This window comes from Myotis nattereri, assembly GCF_964212035.1.
Source record: "Myotis nattereri genome assembly, chromosome: 1".
NCBI classification, from domain to species: Eukaryota; Metazoa; Chordata; class Mammalia; order Chiroptera; family Vespertilionidae; genus Myotis; species Myotis nattereri.
Window position 1 is genome coordinate 45461381 of NC_138075.1, and position 22232 is coordinate 45483612.

The 22232-nt window shown below is 50.8% G+C and overlaps 1 long non-coding RNA gene across 1 annotated transcript in view; it reads left to right on the top strand.

The window, feature by feature from the left end:
* Positions 1-17699, top strand: part of LOC308519504 — a 112949-nt gene extending 95250 nt beyond the window's left edge. The window contains exons 3-4 of the long non-coding RNA XR_013995995.1: positions 16010-16117; positions 16732-17699. This is a non-coding gene — a long non-coding RNA (uncharacterized lncRNA). The remainder of the gene's footprint in view (positions 1-16009; positions 16118-16731) is intronic.
* The last annotated feature ends 4533 nt before the right edge of the window (positions 17700-22232 follow it).

Sequence of the window (22232 nt, forward strand, 5' to 3'; positions counted from 1 at the left end):
GCAAGTCCTTCCTAGTCCTTCCTATACCTCCTTGTCCACCACAATTTGTCATGTGGCTGTCACTTCCCCCACCTACTCCAAAGTCCCTGGAGGGGAGCGAATCTAGAAGCTGAGTCAATTATACATATATTTTTTATTTATTTATTTATTTATTTACATTTCAGAGGGGAGGGGAGAGGAAGAGAGAGAGAGAAATATCAATGATGAGAGACAATCACTGATCGGCTACCTCCTACATGCTCCACACTGGGAGTTGAGCCTGTAACCCAGGGATGTGCCCTGACCAGGAATTGAACCATGACCTCCTGGTTCATAGGTCGACGCTCAACCACTGAGCCACGCTGCCAGCTGGGCTAGACGCTGAGTCAATTCTTTATCCTTTGCCTCCCGCCTCCCACCTCAATCTACAAGGCTGTCATCTTTAGTAAAAACCCCTGTGCTGGCCAAGTTCAGAGGGTGCCTCTGAACTGGGGCCAAGCAGGAAGTCAGAAACTCTGGGTTCCCTGTGTGGCCTCTCAATGCTGATCCTCAAAGAGCAGATACTGCCCCAGGACATATTGTATAGAGTTTGTGGGTATGTGTGTTAGTTGTCACAATGATGGGGAATAGGGCATCACTGGGGGCAAGAAAATTGTCCCAAGTCCCATATTGGGGAGAAACTTGTTTATAAATCTCTAAGTCTAGAACCTATTTTATATATAAACACAAGTATTTTGTTGTATGACTTTAAAAAGCATACACTGGAATTCAACCACTCTGTAAATCAAAGAAAGATAGGTACTTTGTTTAGTTTGGCATTTTATCAAGAAATACTCCTCTTTCAGAAAAGCATGTCAGGTATTTGATTCACAAGAACAACACCCCTGTATTCACCTGCATTTCACCAGTCACATGCTCAGTGCTTCTATTTATAGCTAAAAGCCAGGGGTAGTGAAAAATTACAAGGTTTTCTAGTATAGCAATGCTTAAACATTTACAGCTGAAATACTTTGTATTTTATTCTCAACTGATTTCTTTCTATTTCTCCTTCTATATTACCATTAAGGTAGTATATTTGTTTTTTCATTCTGTCTCTTGATTGGTGGTAATATCTGTGAATTTTATTTCAGGATGGTAAAAGGGAATCCAGAATATTATCTATTAGAAGGAAGGTGATAGGTCTGACAGGCTAAGAGTCTCTGACCTGGGTGAGTGTCTTCCTTATGGGCCTAACCTATCTCCAGTACACCACCACCAACACCGGGCAGATGGGCTTTGAAACACGTGGAGGGAGGGTGCCCTCTTGAGGCCTAGCCCTTTAATGGGGGCACCTTCCAAGCTTCATTTCCTTTTACTCAAGGCTTCCCCAGGAAAGTGCCTCAGGACTAAGAAGTAAGGTTACCAGGTAAAATACAGGATGCCCAATTCATTGAATTTCAGATAAACAACAAATAATAAACCTATATAATAAAAGCATTATATACAAATCAACCGAACAGCAGAACAACCGGTCGCTGTGATGTGCACTGACCACCATGGGCCAGAAACTCAATGCAGGAGCTTCCCCCTGGTGGTCAGTGCGCTCTCACAGGGGGAGTGCGGCTCAGCCAGAAGCTGGCTCACAGCTGGCAAGCACAGTTGGGGGTGGCAGGAGCCTCTCCTGCCTCCGCTGCAGGTGGGCAGTAAGGCGTGAAGGGCCCCAGACTGCAAGAGGGCGCAGGCTGGGCTGAAGGACAACCCCCAACCCCCCGTGCACGAATCTCGTGCACCGGGCCTCTAGTTTTCATATAAGTATGTCCCATGCAATCCTTGGAACATACTTATACTAAACAAGTATAAATTGCTCACCTGAAATTGAAATTTAACTGGGCTTTCTGTATTTTTATTTGCTAAATCCGCAGCCCTACTCAGGAACCACATCTACATGTTTGTGTGTGACCCAACACTGTCAGTGTGAGTGAGTATGGGGACATTGTGTGTGCGGGAGGGAAGCTGCTGGTACAAATCCCAAAGGCACATGGGAAGGTGGACTTAGAGAATGATATTACAGTGAATGCCAAGCCTGAGGTATGCACCTGTTAAGGAAACAAGGGTGTTCAGGAACAGCCCATGTGGACCTAGCCTTGAGTCCTGGGCCTATAACCCGGCAGTTCTCAATCCCAGCAGGGCTCCAGGTTCCCCTAGGGTTCGGATTCCCAGAAGTGCCTCTCCACACACATATACTCGGATTCTGGTTTGTTTGGTCTAGGCTGGAGCCTGGCCCCTGTTTCTCACATACCCTTTACTGGGTTGGTTGACAGTTATGTCATCAGTGCAATTTAAGGCCTAGATCTGGGCCTCAAGGAATGGGGAGCACCCAGGGGACTTCCTCAAAGGTGAGTGGGCTCAGACCACCAGTAGATGCACTGGCTGGAGCCCAGCTTACCTTCTGATGTCAGCAGTCCAACCTCCTGAACATAGTCCATTCTCCCTGCTCTCCGTCTCCTGCTTCCCTGTAGAGAGGAAGGTTCTAGTATGAATGACATTGTTCAGATGAAGATACTGAAGTCACAAGACAGGGCTGGGCCTGGAACCCAGCCTGCCTGAGCCCAGGCTGACAGAAGGTCCAGGTTCCCGAGGGTGCCTACCAGCCAGCACCAGATCAGGTCTCCCTCCCTGCCTCCTCACCAAGGGCCCTCAGGCCTGGCAACCATTCATTCATATTTCTCAGCCTGGCCAGGTCCAATTTCAAATAGTCTGTGTGCTGTCCCTTCTCAGCCCATGCATTTCAAGTTCCTGACTACATCTTCCTCCCTACCCTCCTCCTCTCTGCTGTCCCTGCTCTTACTGCACCATATCATGATTATCTCTGGCTCCCCCTACAGGTGAGTGCTTTGAGGATGCAGACCATTCCCATTCACTGCTGTGTCCCTCTGCCTGGTGTTCTGGGAGTTCTTGGAGAATGAATGGAGCAGCTGTCTCATAAGCAGCCTACAGAACTGACTTCCACAACTGTATTCAGTTGCCAGAATATTATCAGGGAGCCCAGTAGCTTCAGACACCACCTTCTAGGAACCCAGGACTGCCAGCTGTAGAAAGTGAACACTGCCTGGTTAGAAACGAACCAAAACACTCCCGTGAGCAAGTGCTTACATAGCCACACAGGAGGAATTGTGAAGAATATAACTCCATGTCTTCAGAACAGTGTGCTGGGCAAACACACTGTGTAGAAAACATGGAACTTCCATTAATTTTGTTGTTGTGGTCATGCAAAAGTCCTTAAAATTCAATGGAATGGAAATTTACACATCTTAGGATCACATGGAATTCAGAAGTCCTAGGGCTAAGTAAAAAATTCTATTTATATAGTGTATTAATTTCCTACTGCTGCTTTAACAAATTACCACAAATTTAATGGCTTACAACAACACAAATTCATTATCTTACAGTCCTGGAGAACAGAAGTCCCAAATGGGCCCCACTTGGCAAAAATCTAGGTGTGAGCAGGACTGAACTCCTGCTAGTGGCTCCAGGGGGGAATCAGTTTCCTTACCTTCTCCAGCTTCTAAATAAAGCTGCTCTCATTTCTTGGCTCCTGGCTCCCTTTCAGTCAGCAATCCCAGCACTCCAGCCTCTGCTTCTGCTACCACATCTCTCTCTGTGACTCTCCTGCCTCCCCCTCCCTCATAGGGCCCTGTGATTACATTGGGCCACCTGGATAATACAGGCTCATCTCCCCATTTCAAGACCCTTAACTCAATCACATCTGCAAAGTCCCTTTTGCCATGTAAAATAACAAACACATTCACAGGAATTAGGATGTGGACATCTTTAAGGGGGTGCGGGTTATTAACACCTAGTTTAAGGTTCAAAATCCAATCAGGTTATCAGCGAGAGAGGGAGCTGCACCAGAAGAACTGGGAAGTATTTAGAAAATTTGGCACCAAAGAAGTGGGCTACTTGATTTTATTTTTCAGGGGTTTTTTTTTAAATACATTTTATTGATTTCAGAGAGGGATAGAGAGATAGAAACATCAATGATGAGAGAGAATCATTGATTGGCTGCCTCCTGCGCCCTCCATACTGGGGATTGAGCCTGCAATCCAAGCATGTGGCCTGACTGGGAATCTAATCATGATGTTCTGGTTTATAGGTTGATGCTCAACCATTGAGCCACACCAGCCAGGCTAAATTTTTATATTTATTTATTGAATTTATTTAATTTATTGGGGTGACATGGGTTAGTAAAACCATATATAGGTTTCAAGTGTACAATCTACACTAATAAAAGAGAAACATGGTAATTGGAGTACGACCGCTACCCTTTTCATTGGCTAATCAGGGTGATATGCAAATTAACTGTCAGCCAAGATGGCGGCCGGCAGCCAGGCAGCTTGAAACTGACATGAGGCTTGCTTGCCTCAGTGACAGAGGATCGTTGGAGGAAACCAACGTTCCCCGCCTGTGGCTGCAGGCCTCTGAGTGGGCAGTTTAAGAAACATTGTAACAAATACCTCCGGACTTCAGCCAGCAGATTCGCAACATTGTAAGCAAAGGCCAGAAACCTACTTTCAGCCGCAGAGGCAGGCCTAAGAGCTGGAGCCAAGCCTCAAGGTAAAGCTGGCCCAGAATAAAAAAAAAAGAAAAAAAGGAGCGGTTGGGAACTTCAGTCACTCCCAGCCTGAAAACAGCCCTCAGCCCCTCACCCAGACTGGCCAGGCACCCCAGTGGGGACCCCCACCCTGATCCAGGACACCCTTCAGGGCAAACCAGCCGGCCCCACCCATGCACCAGGCCTCTACCCTATATAGTAAAAGGGTAATATGCCTCCCGGCACCGGGATCAGCGTGACAGGGGGCAGCGCCCAAACCCCCTGATCGCCCTGCAGCTCTGTGTGTGACAGGGGGCGGGGCCCCAACCCCCTGAGCAGCCCTGCTCTGTGCCTGATAGGGGGGAGCTCCCCAACCCCCCCTCCACAGGCCCTGCTCTGTGTGTGATGGGGTAGAGCCATAACCTCCCCATCGGCCCTGCCCTGAGTGTGAGAGTGGCGGAGCCCCAACCGCCTGATCGGCCCTGCTCTGTGGGTGATAGAGGGCGGCGCCCCAACCCCCTGATCAGCCCTGCTGTGTGTGTGACAGGGGGTGGTGACCCAACCTCCCCATCGACCCTGCCTTGAGTGTGACAGGGGATGGTGCCCCAACCCCCCAATTGGCCTTACCCTGAGCGTGACTGAAGGTGACATCACAACCTCCCAATCTGCCCTGCTCTGTGCATGACGGGGCAGCGCCCCAACTCCCCAATCGGCCCTGCTCTGAGCCTGACCAGGGGCTGCACCTAGGGATTGGGCCTGCCCTCTGCCACCCGGGAGCAGGCCTAAGCCAGCAGGTCGTTATCTCCTGAGGGGTCCCAGACTGCGAGAGGGAACAGGCCGGGCTGGGGGACCCCCCCCCCCCCGAGTGCACAAATTTTTGTGCACCGGGCCTCTAGCCTATATATATAAAAGTCTATTATACTAAGTGTCCCTCCAACTGTCCGACTGGTCGCTATGATGTGCACTGACCATCAGGGGGCAGACGCTCAATGCAGGAGCTGCCGTGACACGCACTGGCCATTTACAAAGAAACAGCACTGCAGACCTGGCACCGACAAAGTAACACTGGGCTTCCCCCAAGTGGGACACAGGCCCCACCACCACCCCCGAGTGACAGCCCACCAAATTGCAGCCAACGCAGCCAAGATCCCATGGCGCAAAATGCGGCCCACAGCCCAGCCCAGCCCAGAAACGGTGGCTGTGGGTGCCGGGAAATGATGTCATGTAGCAATGCCTGGCTTCCTCTCCCTAGCGACTAGCCCAGGGGTGGGCAAACTTTTTGACTCGAGGGCCACAATGGGTTCTTAAACTGGACCGGAGGGCCGGAACAAAAGCATGGACGGAGTGTTTGTGTGAACTAATATAAATTCAAAGTAAACATCATTACATAAAAGGGTACGGTCTTTTTTTTTTAGTTTTAGTTTTATTCATTTCAAGTTTGCCCACAGCTGGACTAGCCTCCTTGTAGTTTCTTCAGCCCAGGAACACAACTGTATAGCCAGGTGCAAACATTTTATACTTTATACTTTATGCTTTAACCAAATGTCCATGAAGCATTTTCCTGTGCCTCATCTCATTTGATCCTCACAGAAGTCTTGGAATAGGTAGATAGGAGACTCAGTAGAATCCTATTTTCTTTTCATTAGCTGGAAAACGGAGATTTAGAAAGTTTAGAAACTTGACCTGACTAAAAAGAAGTAAGAAATGGTGGACCTTGAAAATGACTTCAGGTTTTCTCACTGTGCAGAATATAGTCAAACACTGCTGCAGTTAAGTATTTTACCCTTTGTTCTCCCTGCATAATCTACAATAATCTGCTTCATGTTGATATTTACTGCTGTGTTGCTGACAATTACCTGAAAGAGAAGTTGGGGTGCTTCACTGGACTGGAAAAAGTTTAGCTAAATCAGAAAGCAGGTCTAATTAAGCAAGTATAGTCTATATATATAAAAGGCTAAGTTGACTCATACATGCGCAATACATATAAAGCTCTCACTGGTGCCAATCGCACGCATGTGTTTCCGTCTGTCATTATCAATCATGAATTTGGTTGACACTTCTATTATAGAGAAAGAGTGAATAGCAATATTAAAATATTTCTTCTAATTAATTTCCTTTCATTGTGCACGAATCTGTGCACTGGGCCACTAGTTCTATAATAATACATCATCTGCATATTGTATTGTGTGACCCTGATTTTTTTATTAAGAGACGATCTTTATATATTTGGTACTCTATAATGCTTGTAATGTATAATATAATTTGGTCTTTTAGAGTGATGGCTTTTTAACTAATTATTGAAAGTGTATAATTAAATAATTTAAACTGAGGATTTTATATTGAACTCTTACTGAATTTATACACAATATCTATCTATATAAAAGCCTAAGCAACCATCGCAACCAAACGGACGACCAAACAGACTGCGTGGGGTGACCAGGCCGGCAGGGGGGTGAGGAGCGACCAAAGGACCGAGCAGCAGGCTGCGTGGAGCAACCCGGTTGGCAGGGGGGTTCAAGAGGGGCGACCAAACAACTGAGCAGTAGTCCGTGTGGGGTGGCCAAGCCATCAGGGGGGTTAGTGAGGGGCAACCAAGTGACCAAGCAGCAGGCTGTGTGGGGAGACCAGGTCAGCGGGGGGGGGGGGGGGGAGTTGGGGGCAATCAGCTGGCAGGCAGAGGCAGTTAGGAGTGATCAGGCTGGCAGGGGGGCAGTTAGGGGCTACCAGGACGGCGGGGGGGGGGACACAATGAGGAGTGATCAGGCCAGCAGGCAGAGGTGGTTAGGGGTGATCAGACTGGCGGGGGGGGGGGGGCAGTTACGGGTAGTCAGGCAGGCAGGCAGGTGAGCCGGTTTAGGCCCAGGATCAGGCCTAAACTGGCAGTTGGACATCCCCCGAGGGGTCCTGGGTTAGAGAGGGTACAGGGGACCCTCCCTCCCCCGTGCACAAATTTCGTGCACCAGGCCTCTAGTTAGAACATATAAGAGAACTTTAAATTTACCATATTTTAATTTTCACTATTTTTCAATCCTCATCCAAGGACATGCTTTTATTGATTTGAGAGAGAGAGGAAAGGAGAGGAAGAGAAAGAGAAACATCGATGTAAGAGTGAAACATCAATCAATTTGCCTCCCACATGCACCCATACTGGGTATTGAACTCACAAACTGGGTATGTGCCCTGACTGGGAATCTAACCTACCTTTCCTCCTTTTTAAAAAGAAAAAATAACATCATTACATTTTTCTATTGATGTCAGAGAGGAAGGGAGAGGGAGATAGAGATAGAAACATCAATGATGAGAGAGAATCATTGATTGGCTGCCTCCTGCACACCCCCTACTGGGAATCGAGCCCGCAACCCGAGCATGTGCCCTTGACTGGAATCGAACCTGGGTCCCTCCAGTCCACAGACCAATGCTCTTTCCACTGAGCCAAACCAGCTAGGGCTAACCTACCTTTCAATGCACAGGACAACACTTCAAACAACTGAGCCACAGTGGCCAGTGCAGGACGCCTAACTATTGAAGTTTAAAGTATTTTAAGATACCTGGTATTTGATTAACTAACTTTATAAACTGATCAAACATTATTCAAAGAGTTGTCAAAGGAGATTGTTAAATTTGCGGCACATAAAGAGAATAGTAAGATTTTCAAGCTGAATTTAAAGTCTGAAAGGGAACCCCCAGTTTTACTACCCCTGGAAGCATTAGCCTAGAGGGGAAAAGTGTTGCCCTAAGGAAAAGCTGGAGGGAGGCCCTAACCAGTTTGGCTCAGTAGATAGAGCATCGGCCTGCGGACTGAAAGGTCCCAGGTTCGATTCCAGTCAAGGGCATGTACCTTGGTTGTGGGCACATCCCCAGTAGAAGGTGTGCAGGAGGCAGCTGACTGACGTTTCTCTCTCATTGATGTTTCTAACTCTCTATCCCTCTCCCTTCCTCTCTGTAAAAAATCAATAAAATATATTTTTTTAAAAAAAAGCTGGAATGAGATCCCACAGAACTGCACAGACTCAGGACAAATTACATCTAGATGGATGCTGGGTTTTTTATTGTTCATATTGGTATTGTTGTTTTGAACTTTTGTGTGTGTTGTCAGAAAAAATAAATAAATACTTATTTTTTTATATAGTTTCAATTTAAAAGAAAAAGGGGTATAATTTTAAGATAAAAAATTAAGCCCTGACCAGTGTGGCTCGGTTGGTTGGAACATCATCCTGTGTACCCAAGCGTCGTGGGTTTGATTCCTGATAAGGTCACCTACCCAGCTTTCAGGCTCCATCTCTGGTTGGGGCAGGTACAGGAGGCAACAGGTTGATTTCTCTTTCTCTCTTTCTTTCTCTCTCTCTCTCTCTTACTCTAAAATCAATAAAAAAAACATATCCTTGGGTGAGAAAAAAACATATTAAGTAAGAACACTAGCCGAAACCGGTTTGGCTCAGTGGATAGAGCGTTGGCCTGTGGACTGAAAGGTCCCAGGTTCGATTCCGGTCAAGGGCATGTACCTGGGTTTCGGGCACATCCCCAGTAGGAGATGTGCAGGAGGCGGCTGATCGATGTTTCTCTCCCATCGATGTTTCTAACTCTCTATCTCTCTCCCTTCCTCTCTGTAAAAAATCAATAAAATATATTAAAAAAAAAAAAAAAAAGAACACTATCATGTTAGAATCAAATTGGAGAGAACCTCTACTTTCAGTAAAGACAGACTTAGATGATTCAGACCAACTTTACTACTGAAAGCAACTTTAAAAAACTGGCTACAATCTATAATAAAAGCGTAATATGCTAATTAGACCTGGCGTCCTTCCGGATAACCTTCCAGGCAAAGCCGGGGCTGCTCGGGAAGCCCGGGTCCCAGGTGCCGAAGGGAAGCAGGTGCCGGCAGCCGGGGGAAGGAAGGCCTACTCTTGCACGAATTTCATGCATCAGGCCTCTAATATTTTAATAATCTAAAAAGCATCAAAAAACTGACAGGATACAAAGAAATTGCCTGGCCAGCAAGCCTCGTATTGGGAGGCACTTCTGCAGTAGAGTTGGCCAATCAGGGTGAAAAAGCTGAGAAGGCCGAAACCGGTTTGGCTCAGTGGATAGAGCGTTGGCCTGCGGACTGGGAGGTCCCAGGTTAGATTCCGGTCAAGGGCATGTACCTTGGTTGCGGGCACATCCCCAGTGGGGGGTGTGCAGGAGGCGGCTGGTCGATGTTTCTCTCTCATCGATGTTTCTAACTATCTCTCTCCTTTCCTCTCTGTAAAAACTCAATAAAATATATTAAAAAAAAAAAAAAAGAAGAAGAAGAAGCTGAGAAGCTGAGCAGAACCTCTGAGAGCCTTGAGGGGGTCAAGAACAGAATTTAGGGCAGAACTGGGAAATTGCCCCACATTCAGGACTGGGAAATCCAAGCGGCTGCATTCTAAGAGTAACGGTGAACCAGAAGTAAACTGGTTCCAGCAAGGCCTATGCTCTGGCTTTGAATAATCTGGGTAAGCCACAAGCCTTAAAATTGGACCAAGGTGGTCCTGAATTGCTAGTACCCCAGATGCCTGGCAGAAGCTAATTAAACTCCTAACTGAAGGAAGATGACATCGTTTTTGGTCTCCAGTAATTACTGAAGGTCACGTTTCAAACAAATGTCTATTTTACAATCAAAGATAACCAGGCATACAGGCAGCAAGACAACATAACCAAGAGTTGGCTAAAACAATAAATGTCAAAAACAGACCCATGCTGTAAAACAAATGTGTTTGTAATTTCTCATAAAAGGCATCATCCAGTATGTCCTCATATATATGTTCCCACGAGGACAGGGCTGGAAGGGAATGCCGGCCTCCTGCACTCCGGCCTCCTTCCTCTCCCATCCCCTCCACTCACAATCCACACCCTGGGAAGTCTTGATTGAACTTTCATTCCTGCCTTTATGCCTTTGTTCCAGGGGTTCCCAGGTCCTAGTGGAGCCCCCAGGATGAATGCCATTTCCTACAAGAAGCCTTCCCTACTCCCTCCAATCTGGCACCTTTTTATCCTTCTGCCTTGTAGTTTGAGCTGTTGTATTCCTGCCCCTCTCCCCAACAGTCCAAGAGCTCTTTGGGGCATGGATCTGGGGTGCCCCGGCTGCTTTCACCTTGTACTTACTCTGCTCAGGGCTGGACACTTTAGAGGACGACCACAGGGGGACAGTAGACAGGCTCGTTCAACATGCTCATCAATATCCCGTTAATGTCTACCACTGTCATTCTGGCCATGGCTCTAAAGGCCCTCAGAGTATCTCACGTCCGCCCCAGCCCTACCACAGGTGGACATGTACAGACTTATTACCCTAGCGCTACATTTTCAATGAGCCTGAATAAACCCAGGGCCCCGGCTGTTTCTCAGCAGCTGTGGAGAATAGGCATCATTAGCCCCATTTGACAGGCAAGAGACTGAGGCTTGGGGATGACTAGCCCAGTGGATCTCAAGCCTGGATGTACTTTGGAATCACCTGGGAGCTTTTAAAAATTAAGTCAGAATCACTTGGGGTAGAGCCCAGATGTCAGTATTTTTTAAAGCTCTCCAGGCAATTCTAATATTTACCCACTCTTGAGGACCATCAGACAAGCTCAAGGCCCACAGCCAGTGGGAAGCAGAGCCAACTCTAGAATTCCAAATCTCAAGACAGTGCTCTTCCTTTATCCCAAGAAGAATTTGGGAGGTTCCTGGACCGTTGGCTATTTGGGGTCCCACAAGCTGGAAGACAGTGTTAGAAGAGTGGGCTCTACAGAAATCCTGGCTTCTGTGAGACCAACCTCTTCCCTCCTTGTCCTTCCTTGACTCCAAAACTCGGGCCCAGACAGCCAAGGCCCAGGGGACAATGGGTGACTCAGATGCTTCCTGTTTTCTTGGCCACAGTGACAGGGGGATGGAAACAGCATGGCTTGGGTTCATGGCCTAAGAGAGGGGCCCTGGAGAGAGAAGGAGGCTGAGCAGTGGGGCCAGCCTGCCCTGAGATGTGGGAGAAGTGAGCTAGGCAAAGTCACACGGGGTGTTTACTGGCCTGGTTGGTGGAGACAAGGGTGGTTTGTTGGGTGGCCAGGTCAGTAAAAGAAGGGAGGATTTGGGGCCAGTTTTTCTTAAAAATTAGGGATTTTCTAAGTTCTCAGGTTGAAGGAGAGATCTGCAGTTCCGCCTGGATATTTGGTTGAGGCAAAGCTGCAAGCTGGGAGGCTGTGCGGGTCAGAGGGAAGAGCTCTACCCTGGGGGCAAAGGATCCTTGTTACCTTATCCAAGCCCTGCCATGAATTACCGTGTGACCCTGAGTAAGCGCTGCTCATCTCTGAGCCCCTGCTTCCTCTCCTATGAGATAGGGAGGCACTGGAATAAACTGAGCACTGAGAAGCCCTGTGATTCTAAGAAAAACCACAACCTCTCCCAGCCTTACAGAACACAGCACAGCCTCTAGGGGACTTTTCATTTACGTGATTTTGATTTCAAGTCCGACAGTAACCCTGAGAGGTAAGCAAGGGAAGTACTAGAATTACCTAATTGCTGTTGGAGACATTAATAATCAGGAAGACTAAGAAAAATGCTGGCCAAGGGAATGTGAAAATGAGGGCCTGGACACTCCTGGTGACCCCACTCGGCCACACCCATCCTTGAAGGACAGCACTTTGGAGATGTTTATGAAATAGCTTGCATGCTTGAACCTTAGCTTCAGTCATCTCCCTGTTGGGGTCACCCTCAGGAAATGATCTTACATTCAGAAAAGGCTTGTTGGACCGGAAGATGTTCACAAAATAATTTTGTATTAGTGAAAAGTTAAACACAGCCCAGGCATTCAGCGATGGGAAAATGTAGACCACAGAATGTGTTTTAGCTTCCTATTCCTGAGTAACAAGTTACCCTCAAACTTAGTGGCTTAACAAGCACTTATCATTATCTCCCAGTTTCTGTGGACCAGAAAGCCAGGTACAGCTTGGCTGGGTGCCTGTGGCTGAAGGTCTCTCTGGAGGCCGCAATCTGGGTGTGGGCAGGGGCTGCAGACATCTCAAAGTCTGACTGGGAAGGGATCCACTTCCAAGTTCACTCACAGGGCTCTTGGCAGCCTCTGGTCCTCGTTGGCTCTTGACTCAGCTCCTCAACTTGTGGGCTCCTTGGTAGAGCAGCCACAACATGGCAGCTGGCTCCCCTCAGGGCAAGGGAGCCACCCGCAGGCTCTCAGTCCTTCTGTAACCTGATCTTGGAAGCCACCCCACCCCCTAATTTTTGCTGTACTATCGTCCCTTGGTATCTATCTGTGGGGGATTGATTCCAAGACCCGCCCAGAAACCAAAATCAAATGGGGTCTGGATGATAAAGCACCTTCATACATTGGGTCTTTTGCTTTTCCACACATGTACTCATTTATGTACTCCTCCCCCGACTGCCCTCGCAATTATTTGTTCTCCAAACTTAAGTTTGTAACTCCTTTTCTGGCCCTGGGTGCCAAGGGGCCGTGCAGGAAGGAGTCCAGTCCAGTCCCACCTTCGGTTCTTGAGCCTGTGGAGCAACAGGAAGCTATAAATTCTCTTACTGGGGCAGCCGCAGGGGATGTGTTCCAGGCAAATCCTAACCACCTCTAATTCTCATTGCATATTCCTGGGTTCCGTGGAGCCCGAGGAGTGGGCTTTGGGGTTGACTCTGAGGAAAGCATTGCTTGGGGAGGATCTGGTTGTAGAGGAGGTGGCAAGGAATGGGGAGACAGGAAGTCACCCAGGGAGAAAGGGGAAAGCGGCTGGAAGTTGAAGTCCGGGCCTGCCAGTCACGTGAGGGTGGGACTCATTCAAGGCTCAGTTTCCTCATCCATAGAATGGGATGAAAATAAATAATACTGCCTCCCTCGGAAGTTCAGCTGGGTTAAATGAACTAAAAAAACTCTGTAAACTATAATGCTCTGGACCAGTAGCGATTTCTTCTGGGATTAACTACTGAGCTCCCCGCAGGAGTCAAGCCCTTCCCCAGCCACCAGCAGGCGCCCTGTTGGCTCCCACATCCTGAGCCACAGGCCCATTATCATTCTAACTGATTATGTCGGTTAGATGTTGACATTGACTATATTCTGGTTAAAAAGAATGAAGTTACCTCTAAAGAAAGATGATTTGGCAACATCCATTACAATCAGAACTGACTCAGCAATTCCACTTTTAAAAAAGAATAGATACACACACACGGGTATGAAATCACATCGCTGCAGCGTTCTTTGTGAGACAAAGCACTGAAAAGGAAAAAAATGTCCCTCCACAGGAGACGGGCGAGGCCAATTACGGGACACCCATCCATCCAATAAAATGCTGTGAAGCCATTAAAATGAATGAGGCCGCGCTGGGCGAACTGATCCAGAAAGATCTCTAATATATAACATGAAATATTACCCATCTCCACCCATGTAGAAAGGCAAACCAAACTGCATATGTGTATATTACCTGATTTGTAGGAAAATACAGAGGCCATTCGGGAGGGGTTCGGCCAGCTGTCAGAGGGCACCTGGGGAAGGGAAGGTGACGGGGGACAAGGGCCTTACCCTTTTGTACTCCATAGACTTCAGGTACAGTTGCCATTTCTTTCTTTTCTTGCTTTCTTCTCCCCCCGACCCTCCCACCCCCTTTTTTGGTTAAAGGAACTATTTCGTTTTTGTCAACCTTATTTTCATTTAACGGCCTAAGGCCCCTCGGTGGGCTGCCTCCCCATTCCGTGCCTGCACAGTGGGGGCTTAGGCGGGACCAGCTGCACAGGCACCGGCACCTTTGTGCCTCCGGACTGTGGGCGGCCTCGGGTCGAGCAGCAGTAAGTTTGGGGGCTGAAGCGGTCCGTTCACCCTGAGACTTGCCTTCAGCCACAGCCTTTCACCCTGAGACTTGCCCTCAGCCACAGCCTTTCTGCAGCGGCCTGCTCCTTCTCTGTAGAAGTAGAGCTCAGGCTGGGCCTCCCGCAGGTGCTCACGGGAGATGGTGCGCGCGTGCGCAGAGCCTCCTGGGCCAGGATCCTCCACGAAGAGCCTCCTGGGCCAGCATCCTCCGCGCAGAGCCTCCTGGGCCAGCATCCTCCGCGCAGAGCCTCCTGGGCCAGCATCCACCGCGCAGAGCCTCCTGGGCCAGCATCCTCCGCGCAGAGCCTCCTGGGCCAGCATCCTCCGCGCAGAGCCTCCTGGGCCAGCATCCTCCGCGCAGAGCCTCCTGGGCCAGCATCCTCCGCGCAGAGCCTCCTGGGCCAGCATGCTCTGCGCAGAGCCTCCTGGGCCAGCATCCACCGCGCAGAGCCTCCTGGGCCAGCATCCACCGCGCAGAGCCTCCTGGGCCAGCATCCACCGCGCAGAGCCTCCTGGGCCAGCATCTTCCGCGCAGAGCCTCCTGGGCCAGCATCCACCGCGCAGAGCCTCCTGGGCCAGCATCTTCCGCGCAGAGCCTCCTGGGCCAGCATCCACCGCGCAGAGCCTCCAGGGCCAGCATCCACCGCAGGCCGGAGGCGTGAGTCCCCTGTTGCACGGGGATGGCCAGGTCCACACGCGCGGAGGAGAGTCTGTTTCACAGGGCGATGGCGGGCAGGTTAACCTAACACGTCTCTGTGGGAGGCTGGTGGCCAGCGGGCCATCAGTGACCACCGGAGCAGCGGCTCCTGGCAGGCCGCCTGGAGCTGGTTAGCGCGTTGCAGGGGTGAGGCCACCAGCAGCCCGAGCGGCTCCAGGGCCGCAGCGAGCGGTAGCACGCCTGGCCGCGGGCCGGCATTGCTGCAGGGCAGGACACGGACTCCAGCGGTTTTCCACGGCAACAATGGCAGAGCCTCCGGTCCATGATGCAGGTGCCCGCAGTTTTCCTCTTGTGATGAATTGTTCTATTTGAAAGTCAAGGTTGGTGCCACCTAAGTGAGTTCCTCTCGCGAGGACACTGCCGATGCCAGTGTCTGGACTGAGAAAAGAATCGTGTATGTGTACACTGCATACTCGCGAGAAATGTGAGGACATCCTCCTACTTCGTTTTCAGGACTTCAGGGGCTCGAGTCATCGTGCAAGTTTCCCTTTAAATTAGGAAGGAAAAGCAGAAAGACACGCTGTGGACAGTCTCTGGGTAGCATGGAAAGGGGTTGCCATTTCTCTGTGATGTGAATATATTAATATATTTTCCATGTAATTCTTAAAACAAAATGTAATTTTACTTTTATATTTTTAATTTTATGTAGTTATGTTTGTACTTTAGTAATAGTTGAGTTTTATAGAATTATATAAAATCACTGTTTTTAAAATTTTAAATCCCTGGCCCTGGCCAGGTAGCTCACTTGGTTAGAGTGTTGTCCAGATATGCCAAGGTTGTGAGTTTGATCCCCAGTCAGGACATATACAAGAAGCAATCAATGCTTGCATAAGTAAGTGGAACAACAAATTGATGTTTCTCTCTCCTTTCTTCTCTCTCTTTAAAAGTCAATCAATCAATAACATTTTTAAATCCCTACCTGTTGTTTCAGAGAACTTCTGAGATCATCATTGGGCCTATGGGTACTTATTCCCGAGGATGGAGTCGCCTCTCTAGAAGAACCCCGGCTCCCCTCTTCCAAGATGGTGCCCCTTACCAGGTGAGGTGCTGTATGCATCTATGAGGGTTGTCAGACTGGGACCCCAGAACCCCCACTCCCTGTCCACGTAGGATCCCTTGAGCTTGTTCTCACATCCACTGTGCAGGGATGAAATACTAGTAAAAACAAAAAAACCTTAATCCCTTCCTTGCTTCCTTCCTTAAATAAATAGTATTGTCTGAGCAAAGCCACAGGGACTCGATGGTGAATAACAACAGACAAGATTAGAATCTAGTGAGGAGACAGACTCTAATCAAACAGCCTCCTAAATCAAAGTGAAATGAGGCCTGTGATGGATGCTAAGCCGGATCCAGAGCATGTCCTGAGGAGAGAAACGCTGCAGAGGCAGCTTTTCCCCTCTCCCCACCCGACATCTCCATCCTGCCCACCTTTCATGAACTGGAACCAGAGGGCTTGGCTGGGGTCTTCAGCCGCCGCCCCAGGGACTCCCCACGAGTGGAGATGGGGGGGGGGGGGGACGGGGGAAGGGAATGTAAGTCAGGACCCAGGAAATCACAGCAGCTGAACTCAGACCAAAGAGCCTGGTGGGGCTGTGCTGTCCAGCATGGCAGGCTGGTTCCAGACCCGTCACCATCATCGTCTCCCGTTCACAGGCGCCACCCTGAGGCCGTCCAAGGCTGCTGCGCAAACCATCCCCCCAGCAAGGCCCTGCTGAGTGGGACCTTTGAGTTTGGAATGGACGGTGTCACTGCCCATGCCAGTGTCTGGACTGAGAAAAGAATCGTGTATGTGTACACTGCATATGATACACACAGGTCCGTTCTCTGTGCGTAGGGTGTCAATTCATTCCAGATTTACTGGGACAGCTTCCATTTTCACATATTTGGGCACCACAAACCATTGAAACATCCTGAAAATTCCAATATGATTATTTATGCAGCACTCCTTCAGTTTCTTCCAAAAAAAAAAAAAAAAAGGATTTGAGAACCAGCTTGCAGAGTTGTATATAGTTCAGAGGACTTAAAAATAACAGACAAGGGAATTGGGGAGAAGAGAGAGTAAGATGACACACAGAAAGGCTTTGCTCAAGTCCTAAGTGCGTGCCGGAAGCAGGCTGTAGCGGATCTCGGAACTTCCAAGCAGCCAGAGCTAAGAGGGAGACAAGACAGCGTGGATCCCTGCCGTTTTGACCTGCAGGAATTTCCCCCAAAAGTCCTCAGAAAGATGCAGTGTCACTCAGAGTTAGAAAGGAATAAATGCAATGTCCATCTCTTAATAGTGCTTTGGTTACACAAATGACTGCATTTGTCAAAACTCACCGAAGAGTGCACTTAAGATTGGTGCATTTTACTCAGCAAACTTTACCTCAAAAAGAAAAGAATTATAAACAGGTGTAGTTAATGATATGCCGGCTGAAGTGTTTATGGGTGAACGGACATCGCAGCTTACTTTGAAATGCATCAAAAAAAGTCAGATGAATTGCTGGGTGGAAGGAAGACTAGAGGGATTGACATGCAATGAAGCACGTGTAGTAAAACGGTGGTGGGCACACAGTGTGGGCTGTACAATTTTTTCAACTTTCTGTGTTCGAACATTTTCTTAATAAAAGGTTGGAGGCTCTAAGAAATGAAGTGGACACAGAGTGGTGATGGGGGGGGGTGGAGGAGAGTACAGAGGGGGATAAATGGTGACGAGGAAAACTGAAGGGGACTTTGGAAGTTGCCATCAACACCTCAAAGGAGAGAGGGCCTGAGTTTTGTTCCCAGAGACAGAGCCAGCGGCTGAGCCCTGGGCACGGGGGCCGTGGGCAGAGTTGGGGCTCTTGGGTGCAGAGCTCTGGCTTCAGCAGGGACAGAGGCCTGGCTCCTGCACAGCCCACAGCATGGCGGGATTTTGTCATCTCCCAGACAGAACACTCAGATCATGGAAACTGCTTGTCAGGCATCAAGGAGCAGCTCCCCTTGGAGGCCTGTGCCTCGCCAGAGCGCCCTCATAAAGGGCAGCGTTGGATTTTAGCCTTGACAGTAGGGTGGCGTGGATGACCGGGGTCATTTAATGGGGCTTGTCTCTGCTGGCACTGCATTAAGCATTTACATGTCATGTAATGTTTAAGTGACCCTAGGACACAGGTACCATTGTCATTCCCATTTATATGTGAAAAATGCCTTAGAAGAGTTCAGTAACTTAATGTAATGCTCAGCTGGCAAATGCTAAGCTGGGATTCAAAGTTCTATTTGACTCCAGAGACTTCCATCTGCCCTCTTCTCCACAAGCTGCTGCCCCATCCCTTCCACTTTCTTTCTCACCCCCACCCCCACCCCCAAAGGCCTGTCGCAGACTGTCTCTGCTCTGGCCTCAGAAGAAAGCGCAGGACAAAGTCTGGCTCGGGCCCAGGGTGCTCCTTATAAACCAAACACCCCCTCCTGCCCCTGAACCTTTGATCCCCAGGAAGCTGCTCTGACCAGTTTCCCTGCTACCACAGAATCAAAACCTCGACACTTGAAATAGCCTGTTCCCTCTTTAATAGAATCCCAGAGCTGAGCCAGGCTCCTTCGATTTTGCAGAGGAGGCAAAGAAAGCCCAGAGAGGGGCAGTGGCGGGCCTGATGTCACACAGCATGCCAGGACTGAGCTTTGTCTCCTGGCTTTTGTCCCCTTAGCTCAGGGCTGAGTTCAGCTGCAGGGCTGGTGGAGGCGGGGGTAGGGGAGCAGGGTGAAGGGAAGTGTAGATGGGGCCTAGAAACCCCCCTGGAAAGGGCAAGACTAGCTCCTAGGGCCAGGGAAGAGCATTACTGGGCCCTACAATGTCAGCCGGGAGGTCCCTGAAAGAGCAACTTTCATTCATAGATGGGAGATTCCATTCCAGAGAGGAAGTGCCTGTCCTGGATCCCACCGCCAGTTCCTAGCCACATGGAGGTAGGAATTCATTTTCCTGAATCCCCAGTGTCCTTCCCACTTTGCCCCTAGGTTTCCTCTGAGGGATCCTCAGGCACAGAGCAGGCTCGGGTGGCCCGGTGAGACCCAGATCTGCACCTCCCCTGTGTCCACACTTGCACGCATTAGTGCTCCCCAGGACCCAAGACCAGACCTTTGGCTTTTACCAGGTCCCTTCAGTAAACACAGGCCTGGGCCCCACAGGGACTGTTGGCAGAAGGGCCCCCAGCTCTGCAGCCCCTGGCAGGGAGGGAAGAGGAAGTTACAGGGGCTCAAGAGCGCCCCCTCCAGCAGCACACTTGCTCTTCAGCCAGGCCTGGCCCAGGGACATCAGACCCCCACCCAAGAGAGGAGGCCTGCCCTGCTTGCTCAGGCCTCAGGGCCCAGGCAGCCCCCAGAGTGTGTACACGTGGGGGAGGGAGTCTGTAGGGGGGTCACCCAGCTGTGAGGCCCACGTCCTTCCAGCCAGAGCCAGGCTCCGAGTCATGGAAGAACAGGATCAGACAGTGGAGACCGAGTGCACAGACAGACCCCAAGCAGCTCCGGCTATGCCAGGCCAACCAGCAGACCCTCCAACACAAACACTGGGCCCCTGGCTCTGGCTCTGGGAGGAGAAGGGGGCATTTTTCAGAGGTGACATCAGCTCTTAAAGTTTTATGTTTCCTGCCTGCTCAGCCCAGAGAGCAGAGTCCCCAGAGCCTGTGAGCCTGGAGAGGCAGGCACCAGCTCCAGAGCAAACAGCACATCCCTGGCCCTGGGCACCTGAGCAACCCCACGGCCAGCTCACCCTGAGGACACAGCCCCGCCTCCCAGGACAGATGCCAGAGGAGAGGTCTCCCAGGTCCCAGACACGCCCTGGGGTCTTTGCTCATGTGTTCCCTTTATCACGTACTCTGCCCTCTAGCAAAAGCCTCTCCATCCTTCAAGTAGCATGGCCAGTGTTCCCTCCTCTGTGAGGCAGCCCCACCTCCCCAGCCTCCACAGTGACCTGTCCATCCTCCCATTAGAGGCCTGATCACTCTGAGCCATGTTTACAACCACCTCCCTTCCTCTCTACCCCCCGCCCCTCCCCATCAGACCAGAGCCCCTGGAGGGCACAGGCCAAGTCCCAGTTCACTCTGGTCCCCAGGGCCTCTGTTAGCACTTGGTGGGGACTCAGGAAGTGTGAGGGAAAGGATGGAGGTGGTGGGGTTACTCAGCAACCCCCACCCCTTCATTGCATATTTGCTGAGGGACCAGCCCTGGCATCCACTCCAAGAAGCAGTTTCTGCCCCATGAATCTGCCTGGGCACCTCTGAGTCCAGGAGGAGAAAGCCCTCATCCCCTTTGGCAGTGGAAGCCCAAGGGAGCCAGCTCCAGCCCCTAGCTGGGCCCCTGGGGTGAAGGGTTATGAGTAGCCCCTGCCTGTGTCCAGGCACCTGCCCCTAGGCCTCCCTCAGCAAATCTCTGGAAAATTGCCGGGGCGGCAAGGCCTGGAGGAGCTCCGGCGGGAAATGGCGGAGGCGTTCAGAACAGGTCCAGTAGTGGTACCAGCCCCAGAGCACGGTCACCCCCGGACTGGTGTCAGGCAACAATCCTGCCCTTGCGGGGCCAGGAAATCCACACCCGCTCCCCCCATCAAGGCTGAGGTGCTGCTGTTGCACGGGGTGCTGAGAGGATGACATGGATCAACATGTGAGAAGACTGGACTGCAGGAAGCACCCAGTAAGTGTTTTTAGAATAATTACTGTGTTATTTAGATTGAACTCACATGACTGAGCATCAAGTAAGTGCTGGCGCTGGGAATGCTGGGTGAACAAGGCCGGCACGCCCTCACCTCCCAGGGGCCTGCAAGGGGGCAGAGGCACAGATACACAAGCAGCGGACATGGGCGTGCAGGGCTGGAGGTAAACCCACGGCTCCTAACCTGACCTGGGGTGGGTGGGTGAGGGAAGGCTTCCTGGGGGAGGAGGTGCTGCTGCCCGTAGAGGAGCTGAAGGATGAGTAGAAAGAAATGAATCAACTACATAGAGGTAAACCCTTCCCAGCTGAGAGAGCCACCATGAGGGCTCAGCTAAAGGCAAGAAGAATGTGGGCCGGTGAGGTGCAGGGAGCAGCAGGCCTGGCGAGTGAGTGAGTGAAGTAGTAAGCGAGGAGTCCACGCAGAGGAGGGCAAGGTGGGAAAACCAGCTTTACCGTCAATAGTGAGCTCTCTGGTAGCAGGAGAGGGTAGACACAGAGACATATGTACCCCCCCCCCCCCCGCGACACACACACACACACACACACACACACACACACACACACACACAGATTCCCACTCCGATACCTCTTCCCTAAGCTCAGCAGGCTAAAGTGTGGCACATCAGGCTCAGAAAGGGTCGGCGGGACTAGGTCACTGCCCTCTGCCCTGGGAGGGGGCGGCCTGGATTCCCCTGGACCCAGAGCCAAGCTGCCCAGCTGCTGACTCAGGCCCCACTAGCCAGCTCAGCATTCCCAACCCCCCACTGAATGGGGTTATTGAAGCTCTTTGTAGGGGGCGGGGGGGGGGGCGGAGTAGGCCACTGACCACGCCCCCAACCAGAACCTTCGGCAGGGCTGTGGGCTCTGCTGTGAAGGGGCCAGTCTGAGAGCCCTGTGGCCACCAGGTACTGCTCTGGGGGTATCTGGGACCAGGAACAGTCCTAGGTAAGCTGGCCAGGCATCAGAGAGGGGATCCCAGTGAGAGGGAATTGCCCTGACCCTCAGAACTGGAGGCCCCAGGGTGGTGACCCTGCTCACCGTCCCCAGCTTGAAAATGGGGGTGGGGGGGTCCATCCCTCTGCATGCACAGTGTGTAGGTGGGGGTGCTGCAGAGGCGCTCTGGTTGTCCTGCCTGTCCCATCACACATTTCTCTAGGGAGAGGTGGTTTCCCATTAGACCGGGTCTCTCACAGGGTGTGGGCTGGGTCCCCTGTCACACAGGGAGTGGGGTTGATGGGGGGCCTTCCCCATCAGACCCAGAGCTCCCCAAGCCCAGCATCCATCTCCTCCTTAGTGCTTCACATCTGCAGGAATTACATCTGGTGCCCAGCCTCAGCCTCCGCTGCTGGGCCCCAGCTGAGCCAACGCTGCTCTGGATAAAGCGCGCCTACCTCCCCTCCACCTCCCCTCCTGGCCTTGGCCCCAAGCTGGGGTCCGGCCCCCCATCCCTGGCTGTGTGGGCCTACACCTGCCAGGTGCGCTTTTGCAGGAATGGGGGC